We start from the raw sequence: 20,395 nt of genomic DNA on the forward strand, positions 1-20,395 counted from the left end.
GCATGTTAAAAAAGTACTTTAAAGCAATTCGCATCAATGTTGTTTGGCAGATATTTGGGTTTACATTTAAATATCGATGCATTGATCATTCCCGCGCGGTAAGAGAAGAAAGGTTCTTTTTTTGACCAACCCCGAAGATGGATCGTGAGTCCAATTTTAACCTTTCTTTGCGAAAGAAAGCTTGGTGTAATCTGATGTTTAGCCGCGTGGGGGCGCTGAGTGCCCAGAATCGCGCAGCTCTGTCCAATACTAAAGTAAATCCGTTAAATCTAACTTCTATTTTTTTTCGGGAAAGTATTTGTTACAAAATCAGAATTGCAGGAGACTAAAAGAGAACTTGGGAAAGTAAGTTCTTCGTGTTCCGCGGTGGTAGAGTTTATGCTTGTCGGATGATACATTGAAACCACGCTGTATCCGCGCTGTGGTCCTTCTATTCTTGTCCGAAGCTTCAGAACGCAGTGCACTTTTTGAAAATCTTCAAAAAATACATATGATTTTCTCCTCATCCAACCAGAAGCTGACTAGATGGGCAAGTGCCAAGCACCAATAGGAACTCACTGCGACCAGTTCAATGGAAAATAATTCCCCGAGGCGTTTGCAGTGTAAGGAATTACATGCAGAATGTATAAATGCATCAATGCAATGGCCGCGGCATAGCGTCCAGGGACTGACATATATCCCGGACAAGCTTACAGTGGTAATATCAGGATCCTCTTCTGATTTCATCCAGTTTAGAAAAGCTATGAAGACGTGAAGTGGAGCGTGAGTACTATACTCTTACTTACTGTGTTTGTGTGCGCACCTCCCGTTCCTTCTGCTCCGCCTGGGAACTTTAAATCATATACGTCATTTCAAATAAGATAACTTTAAAGTAAAGGTAAAAGATCGATGTGTCTTTTTTTAAAGTTCAGATGTTCTTAGTGCACTATTGAACACCTCCGGGTTTATCTCGTGTTCGCCGCTGAAGATTCCTATAATTAATTCTATATTATCCTATATGAAGATGCAATAATGATCTCGAAGTGATTACAACAATTAAACTTACAACGTTTATAATTTTTGACCCGGGAACCATCGAATTATCTAGTTATTTCTGGAATAAGTGACCAGATACAGCGGGGCTGAACTACCTAACTCTACCTCAGAGTATGAGGTGAAGTGATAATTGTCGGTGAAAATCCCCCGAAGAAGTGACTTTTTCTGGATCGTTTTACTGTTAATTTCCAACACAAGGTACAGACTTACTAACTATTTTACTAACCTGCGTTGCTGCATACATTGGGACGTCCTGAATAGCGAAAGGCGCTAGTGAAATACAAATACGTTCGCATTTTTTCCTTGCAGCGTGTTGTGCTCGTTGGTATATAAAAGAAAAGGATGTTTTTATTTAGTAATATCTAAATCCATCAAAGGGTTGTGATCAAATATTGAAAATATAATCCGAAATTTTCAGCTGCAGCGTTCAACATGGTGCATTTGGCGGAGTGTTTTAAACTGGTGTATTGGATTACTATCGCCACATGCACAGTGAAAAACTTGTCTTGTCATCCCGTCTGCTCCATCACTCACTCATTATAATAGCGCGTCGAGATGGTTCACAGTATCTTACAGATTCTTCACAACTGCTCCACAAACAGACAGTGTAAGGGTTGCGCATACGGCGCCAGCGAAAGGTGCAGACGATCTCTGCTCTTTACCGCTCTGTCAGGCCTCTCACTGTTCATTGTACAGCGTTGCGCTGCTTACGCACCCCGCCAGCCTTCCTGACGGAGCAGTAATTCATTCTTTCCCACCAGTCACACGAATGTTCAACCTAGCGGGACGTTAGTGGCGGAGAGGGGTGCGTGGCCGATTAGAGATATGGAGGTTTAAATGAAGTTAACGGGAGATGTTAGAGGGGGGGGGGGGGAAGGTAAGAGATATAGAGGTTTAAATGAAGTTAACGGGAGATGTTAGAGGGGAAGGTAAGAGATATAGAGGTTTAAAAGAAGTTAACGGGAGATGTTAGAGGGGAAGGTAAGAGATATAGAGGTTTAAAAGAAGTTAACGGGAGATGTTAGAGGGGAAGGTAAGAGATATAGAGGTTTAAAAGAAGTTAACTGGAGATGTTAGAGGGGAAGGTAAGAGATATAGAGGTTTAAAAGAAGTTAACGGGAGATGTTAGAGGGGAAGGTAAGAGATATAGAGGTTTAAAAGAAGTTAACGGGAGATGTTAGAGGGGAAGGTAAGAGATATAGAGGTTTAAAAGAAGTTAACGGGAGATGTTAGAGGGGAAGGTAAGAGATATAGAGGTTTAAAAGAAGTTAACTGGAGATGTTAGAGGAGGGGAAGGTTAGAGATATAGAGGTTTAAATGAAGTTAACGGGAGATGTTAGAGGAGGGGAAGGTTAGAGATATAGAGGTTTAAATGAAGTTAACGGGAGATGTTAGAGGAGGGGAAGGTTAGAGATATAGAGGTTTAAAAGAAGTTAACGGGAGATGTTAGAGGAGGGGAAGGTAAGAGATATAGAGGTTTAAATGAAGTTAACGGGAGATGTTAGAGGAGGGGAAGGTTGTGTGGGCGATCAGAGAGCGCTTTGGAGGTTTCTATGAAGTTAACAGCGGATGCTAGTGGCGAGTTAACGGGAGAAGTCAGAAGCGGGGAGGGATGTGTGGCCGATCAGAGAGCGCTTTGGTGGTTTATATGTAAACTCAGAGCGAATTGGGATGGGTTGCGAGGCGTGAGACCGACTCCTGGTTCAAACTAAAACGAGCACAGGAAAAAGCGTAAATTCTGGAAGTTGGAAATTGAAGTGGATGGTGTTAAGAATGAACTTGAGTAAAGAATTGTTCACGTAAGGGAGCTCAAAAATGATACAGGCTTTGGGACAATTTTAAGTGGCACGAATATTGACAGATTGTGAATATTATAACGTTCAATATTTAACATAAAATGCAGCTGTAAGTGGGCCCAACACAAAACAACAGTTATAATTAACTGTATCACAGACAATAGTTCTATAAAGGTGACGAATAGGTGTTGAGGAACCGAAGGGGCCGATCGGAAGTATTGACGGAAACTCGCTCTAACAGACAGACCGCTCTTTCCAAGCGAGCCCTGTTGGTCTCGGCGCGAACCCTCTTTCGCGGAGTTACCAGTTTACATCCTCACCCAAAGAACACTCCATTGGATATTTAAGTAAATTGTGAAGAAGCGTGTTCCGTCACGATGCTCTCCATCCCTCACCTTCTTCAATGTAAACGGGCCAGGCCTGACGATGGGACGAAGCCGGTATTGAGGTTTGCTGCCTCTCGCGGTCCGGTGGTCGACAGCAGCTGGAGAAAGACCCAGGCCCCGGTCAAACGGCACCGTTGTCGTAGCACTCCTCGATAAAGTGAAAGGCGAACTTGTAGTAATTAGTAAGCAGTCTTGAGTGTTTGTGTAAAAGTGTGTTAGCAATAAGGGGGTGTGACAAATCTGAACATTTTAGACTTTGATGTGCGGCGCATTGATTCAACGCAAAAAACACTGGATTCTGTTCTCCCCCCCCTCCTTTGGACCTCGACCCGAAGCTTCCGCTGTTTTTTTCCCCTCCATAGATGCAGCCCGATCTGATGAGTTCCTCCAGCACTTTGAGTGCATTGCTCTAGATTTCAATACATTTCCTTGTCTAAATTCCAATTTAAAGATACGGAATGATTAAAACCACCTCTTCTCCAAAAGTACAATTACATGCAAATTGAGATAATAATGAAATTATCAACATGCTGATAATATCAACATTATCAACTATCGTTTGTGTTAAATACTGACTCCACTATCTCCGTTTCTGCAAGTAAAACCTGACAATGAAAGAATGTTTACTGGTACGTTGTAGATGCACAAAACGAGAGTCGAACACACAACATGCCGGAGGGGTACAGCAGGTCAGACAGTATCTATAGAAACGAGCATAGTCGACGTTTCGGGCCGAGATCCTCACTCCTGAAACGTCGACTGTAGTCTTTTCCATGGACGCTGCCTGGCCTGCTGAGTTCCTCCAGCATTTGTGTGTGTGTGTGTGTGTGTGTGTGTGTGTGTGTGTGTGTGTGTGTGTGTGTGTGTGTGTGTGTGTGTGTGTGTGTGTGTGTGTGTGTGTGTGTGTTGCTTGGATTTCCAGCAGCTGCAGATTTTCTCTTGTTTGTGATGGGTCCTAGCGCTGAACATTTTATTTTAATTAAATCTCCCAAACCATCCGAAAAGAAAACCAACATCAATGTCAATAATTCGGCCGTCGACTTCAGCAAAGTTGACTCAGTTACCGCCAGTTGGCTCGGCGTGGCAGCCAACCTGATTCGCAAACTCTACATCAGACACTCCAGTCCGAGCCCCGTCACTGGAGGTGATAGCCAATTGAGGAGAGGGAACGAAAGAGTTTACTTAAAAGTACGCGCTCTTTGTCTTTGGATATTGTTGCACAGTGGCCATCCAATGGGGAGGAAAATTCGAGATTCTCTGAGAACCTAGAGTCTGTAGCGAGAGGGTGGCGAACTTGTGGAATTTATTACCGCAGGCAGCTGTGGAGGCCAGATCGTTGGGGGCGTTTAAGACAGAGCTTGATAGGTTCTTGATTGGACACGGCATCAAAGGTTACGGGGAGAAGGGCGGGGAGTGGGGCTGAGGAGGGGAAAAAGAACGATCAGCCATGATTAAATGGAGGAGCAGACTCGATGGGCCAAAAGGCCTAATTCTACTCCTCGGTCTTAAGGAGAAGCCCATTGTCCACTGGCACCTCCTGTGGATGGGCTTGCCGTTTCCCCGGTGGACTTATCGGTCACTGTAATTGCAGCGAAAGGCAGATCTTCTCCGTCTGGGAGAATCGAGGAGCTGAAATATATTAATAGTTACTACTATCCTTCCTACAAGTTTTCCAAAAGTGAATGATTGTGACTTTCGGCCGCTGAAGACGCGGTTACGCGAAGTATCCCAGCGGGCCGAAGGGCGGCCGGCGCATGCGCACGGGTGAAGGGCGGGAGGGAACTCGCGAGGTCACGAGGTATCGGGGCTCTCGCGCTGCTGCCATTGGGTGAGAGCGAACCTCCATCACCCTCCTCCTCTCCCTCACCATCACCTGCCTTACCTACATCTCCCTCTCATTCTACCCACTCAACCTTCCCTCTCTCCCCACTCCCATTTCCCCACCCTACCTTCCCCACTCCATCTCCCCTTCCCACCCCATCCCCACATCTCCTGACCCCACCCCTTCCCCATCTCCACTCCCCAATCATCCCCACCCCATCCCAATCCTCCCCTACCCACTCAAACACGCCCTTATCCCCACTCAATCCCAACCCTCCCCTCCCCACCCCATTACAACCACCCTCCCCTCATTCCCACCCTATCCCAAACCTCCCCCTCTCCGCCCCATCCCAAACTCCTCAGCCCCATCCCATCCGAACCCCCTCATCCCCACCCCATCCCAAACCCCTCATCCCCATCCCCTCAAACCCCTCATCCCCATCCCATCCGAACCCCCTCATCCCCACCCCAATCCCTCACCCCCACCCCAACCCCTCACCCCCATCCCATCTCAAACCCCTCATCCCCACCCCATCTCAAACCCCTCATCCCCACCCCATCTCAAACCCCTCATCCCCACCCCATCCGAATCCCCTCATCCCCACCCCATCCCAAACCCCTCACCCCCACCCCATCCAAAACCCCTCACCCCATCCCATCTCAAACCCCTCATCCCCACCCCATCCGAACCCCCTCATCCCCATCCCATCTCAAACCCCCTCATCCCCATCCCATCCGAACCCCCCATCCCCACCCCATCCCAAATCCCTCACCCCATCCCATCTCAAACCCCTCATCCCCACCCCATCCGAACCCTCTCATCCCTATCCCATCTCAAACCCCTCATCCCCACCCCATCTCAAACCCCTCATCCCCATCCCATCCGAACCCCCTCATCCCCACCCCATCCCAAACCCCTCACCCCATCCCATCTCAAACCCCTCATCCCCACCCCATCCCAAACCCCTCACCCCATCCCCTCAAACCCCTCATCCCCACCCCATCCGAACCCCTCATCCCCACCCCATCCCAAACCCCTCACCCCCATCCCCTCATCCCCATCCCATCCCAAACCCCTCACCCCCATCCCCTCAAACCCCTCATCCCCACCCCATCCGAACCCTCTCACCCCCATCCCATCTCAAACCCCTCACCCCCATCCCATCTCAAACCCCTCATCCCCACCCCATCTCAAACCCCTCACCCCCATCCCCTCAAACCCCTCACCCCCATCCCCTCAAACCCCTCACCCCCATCCCCTCAAACCCCTCATCCCCACCCCATCCGAACCGCCTCATCCCCATCCCATCCGAACCCCTCATCCCCACTCCATCCGAACCCCCCATCCCCATCCCATCCCAAACCCCTCACCCCATCCCCATCCCATCCCAAACCCCTCACCCCACTCCATCCCAAACCCCTCATCCCCATCCCATCCGAACCCCTCATCCCCACTCCATCCCAAACCCCTTATGCCACCCCACCCTGTCCTGATATCCGAGGCGCCAGCAGCAGTGGATTTGCGGACGGGTCAGTGATGAAGTGCCTGTTGCGGGCCCGGGGCCGCAGTGTGCTCAGCCGGCTCGTTTCCCGGTGACTGTAACCGTCTGGAATTCGCACACCGCGTGTGTTCAGATCCAGCACTTCAATCTCTAACTCACAAAGCGACCGCTCCCCACTCTCACTACAGTTACCTCCCAAATGTGAGTACTAGTTAGCAATCGATGTATCGTACTGATGCTGTAATTAAAGATACAGTCAGGTGCCCGCAGGCAGGACATTGCGAAATACGTTCATTTAATTTTTCTTGACATCAGATGGAGGCGTCATTTATGTTGGTACTCTTTAGGTGTGGCATTGTGTAGACAAATTAAGAGAGCGTTGCAAAATAAAACAATTTTATTTTGTTCAATTATTCCATATTTAAAAAAAAATAAGAATAATCCCGTTGAAGGCTGGTCTTATGGATCTATCAGATGAAATCCACTACACACCGTCACCACTATCTTTCAATATCAGTTTATGAGATATGTTTGGGGGTGAGAGTGTGGGGAAATCAAGCTATCCTGCAAATTGACTGGCTCAGGAATACAGAATTGTGAAGTATATTACTCTTGAAATATCCAGGCACCTTAATGTTGCAAGTTGGAAGGCTGCCATTCTTTACTTGAGCTCTCATTGTAGCTACCGTTTGAATTTATGGGAATGTTCAATCGAAGGTTGTTAATTCAATTTAAACTGTGAGACAGCTTTTTCAAGGAACTCTGTTGATTGCCAAGAGCTCAGGGTTATTTTAGATGAGTCAAATACAGCAAGATGTAACTTTGTCACTCAACAAGGAAATTAGAAAGAAGATCTACAAAGGGCCAACAGGAAGGAAATTGAGTGGGATGGAGAGTGCTTTGTAACTAGTCATGTGTTATTCCCTCTTTATAGATTCATGGCATAAGCACTGTAGATAGATGCCCATGAGCTAGTTTATGTAATTTAAAATATTACAGTAAGTGCAGGAACCAAATAATAAATTGAGAAGGCGAGTTGAATATATCTGTTTTCTTGTAGTATGAGTGATGTTATTGTGTAATGAATAATCTTTATAGTGTTCTTGGAAGTCCGAAATAGACCCCTGTGATCCTGTGCTGTGCAGTGTTATAGGTTCACTTTGCATTATGAAAACGTCATGATAGGAATGAAATCCCATCATATTCAATTAATTCCAAAGTAATTGTAGCTAACACTATTTGTTTGACATTGATTGGGATTTATGTGTTGAATAAACTGCAGAATAATTTGTGCAAACTGTAAAAGATACATGAAAAATGTTTAAAAAGAAAAGTCGCATTGCTTAGAGGGAACTCAGTTATTGTCAAATGAAGGGTGTTAGGCTGAGTAAGATGTTAAAGATGTTGCATACAGTAATTTTAAGGTGCAGTCCAATGCTGCATTTAAATTATGGTAAATAGTTATTGTTACCTATTTTAGAAATTTTGTACTCTTCAGATTTCCTTTAATGTGTATTCTCAAGCAAAAAGGACAGTTATTATTCCAAAAAGAACAGAGTAGAATGGAAACGAGAAAATATGCAAAAGCAGGAAATCCAAATAACACACACAAAATGTAGCATCTATGGAAAAGAGTACAGTCGATGTTTTGGGGGTCCTGATGAAGGGTCTCAGCCTGAAACATTGACTGTACTCTTTTCCACAGATTGTGCCTGGCCTGCTGAGTTTCTCCAGTATTTTGTGAGAGTAGAATGGAAGTCAAGACAAATTCAAGTTTATTGTCGTTTGACTGTACATACATATAACCAAATGAAACAATGTTCCCCCGGACCACTGTGCAACTACTAAACGTATATCCACACCTAGCACATAAACCAAAATATTATCCCGAATAAGTTAATAAAATATAATTCAAAATCCATGTGAATTGCCCACCACAGGTAAATGTAGGCAATAAACAGTAAATGGTTCACTATCCTAGAGACAAATTTTCAATGGTGGGAAGGTATACATTAGTCTCTCAGCCTGAGGGTAGAAGTTGTTACCCAGTCCGGCGGTCCTAGTCCTGATGCTTCTGTACCTTCTTCCTGATTGTAGTAGGTCAAAGAGATTGTGGGATGGGTGGTAGACAAAGATTTTGCGGATATTGGCACACATCAATTACAGAAAATGTAGGACTTCCATTAACTTAAAGGAAAATTAGCTAGAGAATGAAAAAAAATTGCCTTTTCCGGCTGGTTCCTTGTTACAGTTTGGGACAAGCTCAGAGAGGTGTTTTGGTTGATATAGGCTATTTGGCCGAATTGCCTGTTTACATGCTCTGTAACCCAGTGACTCAATGAAGCAGTACGGTGAAGCTGAATTAAATTTGTACCATCATTAGGACAAAATTATGGACTGCCCTCATGTTGTTCGCTGCTGTCTTTTGTTACAACACAGCTGAGGTCCTGCTGGTTGATGCCTTTTGGTTGTGGGTGCTTGATTTATGCACAAATTCAGCTGCTTCAAAGTTGCTGGTTCACCAACACCACATAACGCTATCTTCAATTACTTCATCATTTGGTGTTTAAACAAGAGTACTTTCATCAAAAATATGTAAGTTTTTTTGGGTAGGCTTTTTTATTTTCTGAGCCAAAACATGAAAATACTGGAAGCACTCAGTAGTTCAAGCTGCATCTGTGGGAACAGTACAGAATTATTATTTTCAGATCAGGGACTGGAAAAATCAGCAAACAAAGGTGCTTTAAGTTGCAGGTGGAGGGAGAGATGTGGAGAACAGAAGGCATGTCTGTCATATGGGGCAGACCAAAATGGTCCAATAACAATTACTTTGAAGAATGCCAATCAGAGATGGAAAGGAAAAAAGTCATATATTGAAACAGAAAATTATAGCTACATGTTTGGAGGAAATAGATGGTTATCTGAAATTGATTATTTCAGTATTGGAGTTCAGAAGGTTGTAAGTTACCACAGAGAAGATCTATTTCTTGAGCTTGTTTTGGGTATTATTCGAGCTACATAGGAGGCAGAAGATATGAGTTCAGAATGGAAGTGGGATGAAGAGTTAAATGTGACAGGCGTCTGAAAGCTCAGCATTGCTTTTGTTCTAATTCTTTATTCTTTTCTTCCTTGTTTTGATAACTCTCCATGGAGCATTGTCAGTGAAGCGGATAAATTAAGTACCCGCTGTTAAGCTAATACTCTGCCACCTTCTGAACTAGTCTTCAAAAGATACAATTTTCCCATTATTTTTCTATTCTTATTGGCATGGGAAGCTCTTGATCTTTGCACATTGTGCTCCCTTAAGTGCAATGTTTAAAACTAGTAGTTCTGGATTGAAGGAGGTAATTGATGATTATAATGATACATTTCCATTTCTTTGGATTTGATTCTGAGTGATGGGATCAAATGGGCCCCTGAGATCGCTAACTGCAGTTAATTTACAGTGTACCAGTTTCAGTTACAAATTTCCCATAGTTAGCAGTGTAGTATTGTGAGATTTGTACTAAGGCAAATTTATACTGCTCCACAAGTACCATGATTTTTATGAAATTTTGAATACAGTAAGGTATGTCATCATCAAATTTGAATTATTATTCTGCAGCAAAATCAATTGACAATTCAGGACCAATCTACCTGAAATTAGTAAATTTATCATAAAGATTAAGAAATTTTTACTATGAAAGTGGAAATTCATGATGGTGTGGGAGGAAGTGTAATAGGTCAATTGAAGGTATTCTCTGATTTTGTGTGCTCAATATGGTTACTTTGTCCTAAAAGTGGGAAAAAATATTCTTCCTCAAATTAAAAGAAAGGCTAATTATGGGATTCACTGTTTATTTAGAAAATGGAACATTAAACAGTACAGTACTGTATGGGGCTTTTGGCCTGCAAATTTGTGCTGACCTATTCCACAATCAATCTAGCCTTTCCATCCTACACAGCCCATAACTCTTATTTTTTCTCATATTCTTGTGCCTATCTAAATGTCTCTATTGTATCAGCCTTTACCAACACACCCCAGCAGTGCAATCCAGTGTTACGATACGGCAACAAGGAATATAGAATTGAGACAGATTTTTTATAAACAAAGAAAACATTTATTAAACACTGCTCAATAAAAATGAAAAGTAAACAAACAACTAAGTTAACTGCTATACGTCAACTCGAACAGTTCTTAAAGTGACAAATGCAAACACAGTTCTTAAAGCAATAAGTGCGAACACAGTCTTAAATCATATGGACTTTTGCATTTATTGCTTTATACAGTCAATTAGGAGCAACTTTCCTGAAGTAAAAAATTCCTCGATGACGTGATGTTATTGCTGTTCCCAGCTGAAATATGGCTTGCCTGAAGGATTTATGACAAAGGAAATAAAAACGGCTTAAAGGAAATGACTTTTTCCTTTGCGAGTGAACACGGCAAACCCTTTCTGCTCTCACAAAGCAGGGGTTATCTCAGATACAGGTCTGAACAATCCTTCTGATTCAATAAGGTTGATTCTGTATTCTGTATTAATAAGGATTCAATAAGGTCGATCCTGTATTACCGATGGCAACACCAATTTTACTCGATCCTTTGGGTCTCCATATTTCAATAAATTCTTCACTCTCCGACTGGACTAAAACTGGCAGTGTTGTGGTGAAACTGCCAGCGATAACTTTTGAGACTTAAGATAGAATTTAAAACTCCACTTTAAAACAAAACTGTGTCATGAGACGAATACACAGCATAACGGAGTAACTGATGAATTAAATAACGAATTGACCTGCGTCACAACAAGGCTTTCCCGTTTTATACCTGTTGGAACAGGCCATCACATGATCTCCCACTGGTGGGAAAATTACATCATGTGACCTCACATTGACGGGAAATTACATCACCCCATTATCACAAGACCATTACATCATGCTCACCAGATACTCAATTACATCATGGTCATAAGATAGTCACAAGATACCCACAGGGTATGTAACACCAGGCATATACCTTCCTCAGACATCTCCCCTAAACTTACCTCCACTCACCTTAAATACATGTCCTCTCATAATGGACATCACCACTCTAGGAAAAAGGCACTGGTTGTCCTTTGTGCCTCTCATGATCTTATACACCTCTATCAAGACACCTCTTATTCACTATCGTTCCAAAGAAAGAAGGCCCTACCTCACTCAATTTATCCTCGTAAGACATGATCTGTAATCTAGTGAGCATTCTTTTACATAGAAAAGTTACTTCACAGAAGAAATGCATTCTTCCGGTTGACTGAATACCAGTACCATATGTGAGTAGTCTAGCTAGACCATCACAGAGGCTGGACTTGTTCCATGGATGGTGGGTTGGGAGTATGATGAGAGAGTGGGTAAACTGTGACTGTATTCTAAAATCGAATCAACTCTTCTTGGACTAGTATTGTTCTGAAGATTGAGAAACTATTTCAGTGAAATGGACAAAATTCTTAAAAGGTTTTAACAGGCTGATGCAGGGAAGGAGGTTTTTCCTTGTGGTGGTTTAACATCAGCATGCACCATTTCAGAAGTTAATTTTTTTGAGTGTGGTGTATCTTAGGAATTCTCCACCCCAAAAGGCTCAAATATTATTTTCATTTAAAACATGGATGAGTAAATTAGATCTGAAAGGGGTTTTCAGGAGAATGAGAAACATTCTTTAGCATTGAACATGGTGTCATTGTGCATTGTTATCTTAAGTATATTTCTCCACCACTTAGGATAATGAAGTTCATATAAAGGCATCATCTGTGATGTCTGTGGAGACACCTAGCAAACATTACACGATTTTGTCTAATGCATCTATCTATCTATTTATTTATTTATTTATTTTTACTTATTGAAATACATCATGGAGTAGTAGGTCCTTTTGGCCCTCCAGGCCGTGCCACCTAGCAAACCCTGATTTAACCCTAGCCTATTTACAGGGCAATTTATAATAACCAATTAACCTACTAACCAGTACTTCTTTGAACTGTGGGAGTTGTGGTGAGGCTTATACTTTGGTCATGAAAAGTAATCAATATTCTCTCTAATTAACTCTGTAGAATGAGAATATAGACTTCTAATAAAATGATTTCATTTACCCAAATCTTAAATTTAGCTCCATTCTGATAATGGGAATAGTTCATTTAAAATATTTTCTTTTACATTTAATTGCAGTTTCACACAGGAATCCATATTTTTTTGTTTTACCTGACAAGAATGTATTATCAAACTGTGCAATATGAGAAGAGGATAGATTTTGCCTGAGGTGAGAACTGGAGGGTTAGATATTCTGGATTAAAAAGACTCATTCCCTAATGCCATCATTTGACACATGGGACATTTTTGATGGACACAATATAAAATTTTCATGCATTTCACTTATGCAACATTCATAAAATATTTAAATTCACCAGATGTAATAATTAAGATTTGACAAAAATGATGATAGTGTATAATTTAATGTAATCTTCTATTCAGATAGTGCAAGAGATTTTATGTTTCCCCTGTATATTTGGAGCATGTTTGCTTTTTTGTTTAATTCTGATAGTTCCCTGAGAATGAGCTGCAAATTATTAAGTTGTACTACTTATTTCATAATTATTAGTCCTCAGCAAGGTTATTGTATCCTTTCCAATATTTGTTGCACATTTTATAAATTAACCTGTGGTTATTCTGCTTTAATTTTCATGTTCCTGTTCTGCAGTGCTGTGAATGAGGATGCATAGTCTGTACGTACAGCCTGGTGGGCCAGATTTATGGTGGTGGGGTGGCGGGTGGAATTAGAAGGTAAAGGGAAAGGTTTATGCATTTTATTTGTTAAAGTGCATGTTTGAAATTAGTTTTAAAAGTGTTTTTAATTTTTATTGACAATTTCTTTTTTACTTCAACTTTTTTTTTTGAAGTATATCTAGGCATTAGATCTATGACAGGAGATAAAACCCGTCCTCAGATTTAGGGATGAAGCTTTTGAACTATGTCGCCCATGATCTAATTGCTGTTTGGATTTGGCATTGGACTTGAGGATGCTCAGAGCCAGGAAATAAAGTCTTCTGCATCTTCTTCAAATAGTTATGACTGTGTTGATAATTCTGGAAAACTGGCCCAATCAATGTTTGCAGACCTATGAAATCGAGCCACTGATACCAGATGAAAGAATATCCCAGGCATGGGACGAAATGCACTGCATGGAAATAGTGAAGAGCTAGATGTCAGAGCTATTGATATGCAGAAAAAAATGACTTTCTGTTGACTGATTTGGGAGGAAGTTGAAAAGAGAGCTTCCAAAGTTAGCAATCCCTTGATTTACTCCCAATGTCACACATCATTGACAGTAGAAATACAATGTGCTGAGTTGATGAATAGCTGGAAATGTGAGTCAGCGACTTCACATTTCTGGTATATTGAGACCAGGCTTGTGCCAAGAGGGACCTGTTCATGATGGATGTGTTGCACCTGAATAGGGTTTAATATTTTTGCAGCAGGTTTATTTTGTTCTATAATATCTTTGAGGAGGAAGATTGTGCACCAGGATATTGTGGTAATAGCCCTACAGCAGATGTGGAGAGGCAAAAGTTAGAAATGATATGGAATTCAGGGGTTCTAGAAAATACAAAGAGGTCCAACTATCTTTAGGATGTTGGATAAATAACTGGAGATTTAAAAAGAAAAGACTGAGCAATGCGGAATATAGTTAGGCCTTGGAATGTGTTTAAGTAGATTGCCCAGTGGAAGAATTGTTTCAGACATGATGTACTTATGGCATCCTGAGCTGTATTCTGTTGTTTGATCATTTTAAGGGTATTTCACATAGTATTCTGAACTTTACAAAAGTATTACAGAATAGCTTTAGTAGCAACATTTCTTATATGAATACATATTGCTAGACTGATCTACTTGTTTTTTATAAGTTGGCCTGTAGTTAAAAACTAGTTTGCTAGTGTTGACCATTCCTGGATGGAAATAGAAGAATAAAAATTTCTATGATAAATATTGCAGTATTACTTTATCCCCATTGGGAAATTACCTTCTGGCATTTATACCTGTTTTAGTTGTTTATGTCAATAGCTGGATGCCACTTATGTCAGAATGCTATTTCTGGATTTCAGTTTGGCATTCAATACTATTGTCCCACAGACCTTGGTGAACAGACTCATAGTTTAAATACACCACTGTGCAACAGGATGTTAGACTTCCTAATGAACAAACCTCAGATAGTCAGGATGCACAACTGTTCCTCCCTCCCCATCATCCTCAACACGAGTGCCCTCCAGGGCTTTGAGCTGAGCCCATTGCTGTACACTTTGCTCACACATGCTGCATGGCCAAGCACCCAAACAGTCACATCGTCAATGTTCACTGATGACATGACAGTGGTTGGATTCATCACCAACAATGATGAGACAGCCTCCAGAGAGGAGGTGGAAGAGCTTGAGGCCTGGCTCTAGACAAATAATCTTTTCCTTAACGTTAACAAGACAAAGGAGATGGTTGTCGACTTCAGGAGAATTGGTACCACTTCCCCCCCCCCCCCCCCCTTTACATGGGTGGCACAGCAGTGGAAACTGCAAGCAGTTTCAAACTTCTGGAAGTGCACATCACACACAACCTCTCATGGTCCCAAAACACATCCTACCCAGTCAAGAAAGCTCAACAATGCCTCTACTTTCTGAGGTGGCTGAAGAGAACTGGACTTTGCACATCCATACTAGCCTCATTCTGCAGATGTGCAGTAGAGAGCATCCTGACAGGCTGCACGGTACGGAGACTGCACTGGGGCAGACAGGAACGTTCTATAGTGGGTAGTTAAAAACTGCCAAATGCATCACTGGCACGAGCCTACCCGCCATCAAGAATGTATATACAGAAAAGGGCCAGTAACATCATGAACAATCCCACTCACCCTCGTCATGGACTGGGAGCATCAAGGAGGAGGCTGTGTGGCACCCTGGCCAGGACTACCAGAATGAGAAACAGTTTCTTTCTCTAAGCAATAAGACTGATTAAGACTTCCACCCACTAACTCCACCATTAATTTATTATTTCCCATCATGTCACCTTATGTACAGCCTAGTGTCACTTTATGGGCATACAATCAATCTACAGTATGTCTATAATTTTTCATATATTTATATTTGTTGTATTTTATTATTAATATGTTTATTATCTTTTGTGGTTTTGTTTACACTGCATTGGATCCAGAGTAACAATTATTTCATCATCCTTACATTTGCTTGTAGGAAATTACATTAAACAATTTTGAATTCTTCCTAACAATTTAACCTAAATATGTTTCACAAAGTAATCTTTTTCAAGTCCTTACTTATAGTTTTCATACTAGCCAGTTGGTGCATTAGATATTTTCTTTGTAAGAATACATTGTAAGAGTTCATAGAAAGTTACAGTGTATTTGTGAGAAAGAATCATTGTTATCACCTCTGTTATGAACAGGGCAAAAACTGAGAAATTTATTATGTGATTTCAACTCTTCAATTAGATCGTTGCTTTGAAATAATTCCCTTGGTTTTTATATACTAAGTACAATATTTTATGTGGGTGTACCTAATTCCATTTGCTTTCGTTTTTGCCTGCTGCAGCTGTCATTGCTGACACTAGCTGGCAATATAGTATATGTTAGCTCTTGGTTCACTGCAAGGATTAATGACTGTGATATGATTACTCTAGTTTATCAAGAAATAATTTGCATCTAATTACCAGGAAATGGACGTTAGATATGATATAATGGAAGTAAACTATGAACAAAAAGATTGTGATTTTATCCAGTGTACTGGTTGATGGAATATATTATGTTGAAACTGCACTTGGGGGCGGGGTGCAGTAGAAGCTGAGAAACCTGAAGATAGAGTCTTGTTTTAATTCAGTGGAATTGAGACAAAAAAGCCTCCAGCTCAGCAAAACATTGATCTGTTTTTAGATTCTTATCTCTGAATAACCTTGTTGGTAAAAGTTATGGAAAATTATTATTTCAACATTCAACAGACACCATGACTGACATGAAGAATCACAAACATCACTGGTCATTTGACAATCCTGATTTATCTATTGCAAAACTGTATTATCTTGATCTTGTGTAAAATCTCAGTCTTGCGTGTTATTGAGACCATTGTGCGCATTAGAACGACACCTTGTTTTTTCTGTTCATCTGAGCAGACCTTTCTCATTGATTAGCACTATCTGTGTCATTACTGGGCTTGAAGAGAACGTGGCAGATTGAGTACAGGAACCTGTATCTGATGCTATTGTCGTGTGAGTTTGGAAAAGTTAACTAATTGTAGAATCTACTAGGAAACTGCATTAACCTAGTCCTTTCATACATCCTAGAATCTAAGATTGCATTTTTAAAAAGCGAACCGGGAAGCATAACATCTATAGTGTAATATAATGTAGAAATGGGAAGTTTTGTCCATTTCACTAGTGCTACGTCATTAAGTCAATTCATTTCATGTTTCTGAAGTTTATTTGAGCCACTGCCACCCCCACCCATAACTCTTCCCCCTTTATAAACATGTACAGTGAGTGGATTCCAGTTAATTGGGACACATCATCAATTGCACATCTTGGCCCAATTAAGCAACTGCCCAAATTAGCCAAAGTTTAATGGAAATAGTTGAAAAAAGAATAAAAAAAGACAAATTGATTAACAAATTAATTATCTAAGAAAAATATTAGAACTACAAATTGTACTACAGTAGTATAAATCTGTGTATCAGTTCCTAGAGTCATCTAGTGTACGCAAGGAACAAAATCAGCGCAGAGATCTAGTGCAGATAGTGGACTGTCTTCATACAATGCTATCGATGATTTCATCCTCCAAATCTTCATTTTCATAGTGACATTCTAGATGATGTTGATATCTTCAAATTCTTCATAGTTTCTAAATTGCTGAAGTAGTGAAATCGTTTCATTTTCACTCCAGGCCATTTCTGGGATCTCCAAGCCTGAATGCTGAAACCACAGTGAGCAAAATTGTTCTGAATTGTCTGACTGCTTATTTCTCACCAACTATCTGTGACAAAAATCACTGCTCTTTCAACACAAATGCTGACTATGGCCTATTTTTTTATTTGACAGAACCATTCCAGAATTGAGTGATATTTAAAAGATCATTATTAATGCCTCCATGATCTCTTCACCTCTTTCAGGACTTTGGAATGTCCACCATCTGGTCCAGGTGAGTTAGTAACCTTCAGGCCTTTCAGTTTCCCAAGAACCTTCTCCCTAGTTATGGTAACTTCACACACTTCATGCCCTCAGACACCTGGAATTTCCACCATACTGCTGGTGTCTTCCACAGTGACTGATGCAAAATACTTAGTTCATCTGCCATTTCATTGTCCCCCCATTACTACCTCTCCAGCATCGTTTTCCAGCAGTCTGAGATCCATTCTCCCCTCTTATACTTTATATATCTGAAGAAACTTTTGGAATCTTCCTTAGCATTATTAGCTAGCTTACCTTTGTATTCCATCTTTACCCTCTTAATGACTCTTTTAGTTGCCTTCTGTTGATTTTAATACATTTCCAGTCCTCTAACATCACACTAATTTTGCTCTATTATATGCCCTCTCTTTAGCTTTTATATTGGCTTTGACTTATTTTGTTAGCCATGGTTGTGCCCTTTTTCCTTTAGACTATTTCTTCCTCTTAGAGATGTATATATCCTGTGCTTCTGAATAGCTTCCAGAAATTCCAGCCATTGTAACTCTGTCGTCATCCAGTGTCCTTTTCTACTGAATTCTGGCCAACTCCTCTCTCATGCCTCTGTAATTCCCTTTACTCCACTGAAGTATTGATAGATCTGACTTTAGCTTCTCCTTCTCAAATTTCAGGGTGAATTCAATCATATTATGATCACTTGCTCCTAAGGGTTTTTTTTTTAGCTTAATCTAATCAATTTTGGTTCATTGCACAACACCCAATCCAAAATAGCTAATCCTTTTGGCTCAACCATGAGCTGCTCTAAAAAACCTTCTTGTAGGCACTCTGGAAATTCTCCCTCCTGTAATCCAGCACCAACCTCATTTTCCCAATCTACCCGCATATTGCAGTCCTCCATGACTATTGTAACATTTCCCTTTTGGCATGCATTTTCTGTCTCCCATTGTAATTTGTAGGCCACATCCTTAGTACTGTTTGGGGTCTGTATACAACTCCCATCAGGGGCTTTTTACCCTTGCAGTTCCTTAGCACTATCCACAATGATACCACCTTCCGACCCTATTTCACCACTTTTTAATGATTTAATTATATTTTTTACCAATAGAGCCTTCCAGCCTATCTTTTCACTACAATCTGTATTCTTGGACATCCAGCTATAATTTTTTAGCCATGATTCAGTGATGCCTACAATATTATACGTGCCAATCTGTAACTGTGCTGCAAGTTCATCTACCTTATCCCGTATACTGTGTGCATTCAAATGCAACATCTTCAGTCCTGTATTTACCCTTTTCAGTGTTGTCCTCCTTTTACGTTGCAGCTCATCCTGTGGACTACAATTTTGCCCTGTCAACAGCCTCTCCTTACAACACTTTGCCTCTGTTTGTAAACTAGCTACCTGATCTTCAGAACTATTATCATAGTTCCTGTGGTACTTCTTGCATTGAAATAAAGGCAGCTCTTACTATAATATTACTATACTATTACTATAATATTTGTATGGCTAGTTTGGTTTCTAGTCTATGGTGACCCTAAAAAAAGTAGAAAGCGAAGGTTTAAAACCACAATCAAAAAGCACTTTCATTGCACCTTTAAACTCAGCGCGCATCTTTAAGGTTTGGGGTGCAAAATCTTCCACAAAGCGAATGGTTGTATCCTGGAAAATAAAAGAACCTCTGCGACGTGCCTCTATGATCAGACGGTGTTTTACCTGGTATTGATGGAAGCACAAGATTACTGGTCGCGGGCGGTTGCCCAGAATTCCAGCGGGAACATGGACCCGGTGTGCCCGTTCGAGCTCAGGCGGGTTCGGGAGCAAATCTTTCCCGAATATCTCACAGAGAAGCTCGATCCCTGTTCGGTGGCCTCTGGCAATCCAAGAATTCTAAGATTGCAGCGTCAGCTGCGATTTTCGAGATCCACCATTTTGAAAAGGAGTTTGTTACACTTTTCCTCCAAGCTGGAACAGAGAGTCTCCAAGTATCGAACACGACTTTCTAAATCTTCAGAAGTCGAATCGATGCGAGATAAGTGTTGGGCATGTTTGCCCACCTTGTCGTTGATCTGATCAAGTTTGTCCTCCAACTGTTTGAAAGCGGTTTTGAATTCCTTTAAAATTTCGTCTCGGAGCTGACCGAGTGCAGCCAGGGTCTTGTCTGAGAGAGCCGGAGCTTCCTTTCTCCCGGATTTAGAGCTCTTGCTAGACATTGTAAGTTAGATGTGCTCACAGGCAAGTAAGAGGTACCGAAAAAGTTCCCAACTAAGGTTTAAAAAATGGAGACATTTAGTGCAAAGATAGCGAAAATAACGGAACAGAAGTTCGGAGCAGCTAAGCAATCGCCATCTTACCGGAAGTCCAACATTTCAGAGGATCTATCTTAGGCCCAACAACTTGATGCAGTCACGAAGAAGGCACGCCAGGACTTTGAGGAAATTTGGTATGTCACCAAAAACTCTAGCAAGTTTTTATAGATATAAGTGGAATGCAATCTGACTGGTTGCATCACCACCTGGTATGAAGCTGCCAATGCACAGATTTAAAGAGACTACAGAGGATTACAGACTTAGCCAGCTCCATCATGGGCACAACCCTCTCTACTATTGAGGACATCTGCTAAAGGCAGTATCCATCATTAAGGACCCTTACCATCTGGGACATGCCCCCTTCTCATTACTACCATTG

General features: G+C 41.5%; 1 protein-coding gene across 1 annotated transcript in view; it reads left to right on the forward strand.

The window, feature by feature from the left end:
• The first annotated feature begins 679 nt into the window (after positions 1 to 679).
• megf11 (multiple EGF-like-domains 11) overlaps positions 680 to 20,395 on the forward strand; it is a 398,256-nt gene continuing 378,540 nt past the window's right edge. The window contains exon 1 of the mRNA XM_059953080.1: positions 680 to 762. The gene's annotated coding sequence lies outside the window, so the exon portion shown is untranslated. The remainder of the gene's footprint in view (positions 763 to 20,395) is intronic.

The sequence above is a fragment of the Hypanus sabinus genome, chromosome 28 (genome assembly GCF_030144855.1).
Source record: "Hypanus sabinus isolate sHypSab1 chromosome 28, sHypSab1.hap1, whole genome shotgun sequence".
In the NCBI taxonomy this organism is placed as follows: domain Eukaryota; kingdom Metazoa; phylum Chordata; class Chondrichthyes; order Myliobatiformes; family Dasyatidae; genus Hypanus; species Hypanus sabinus.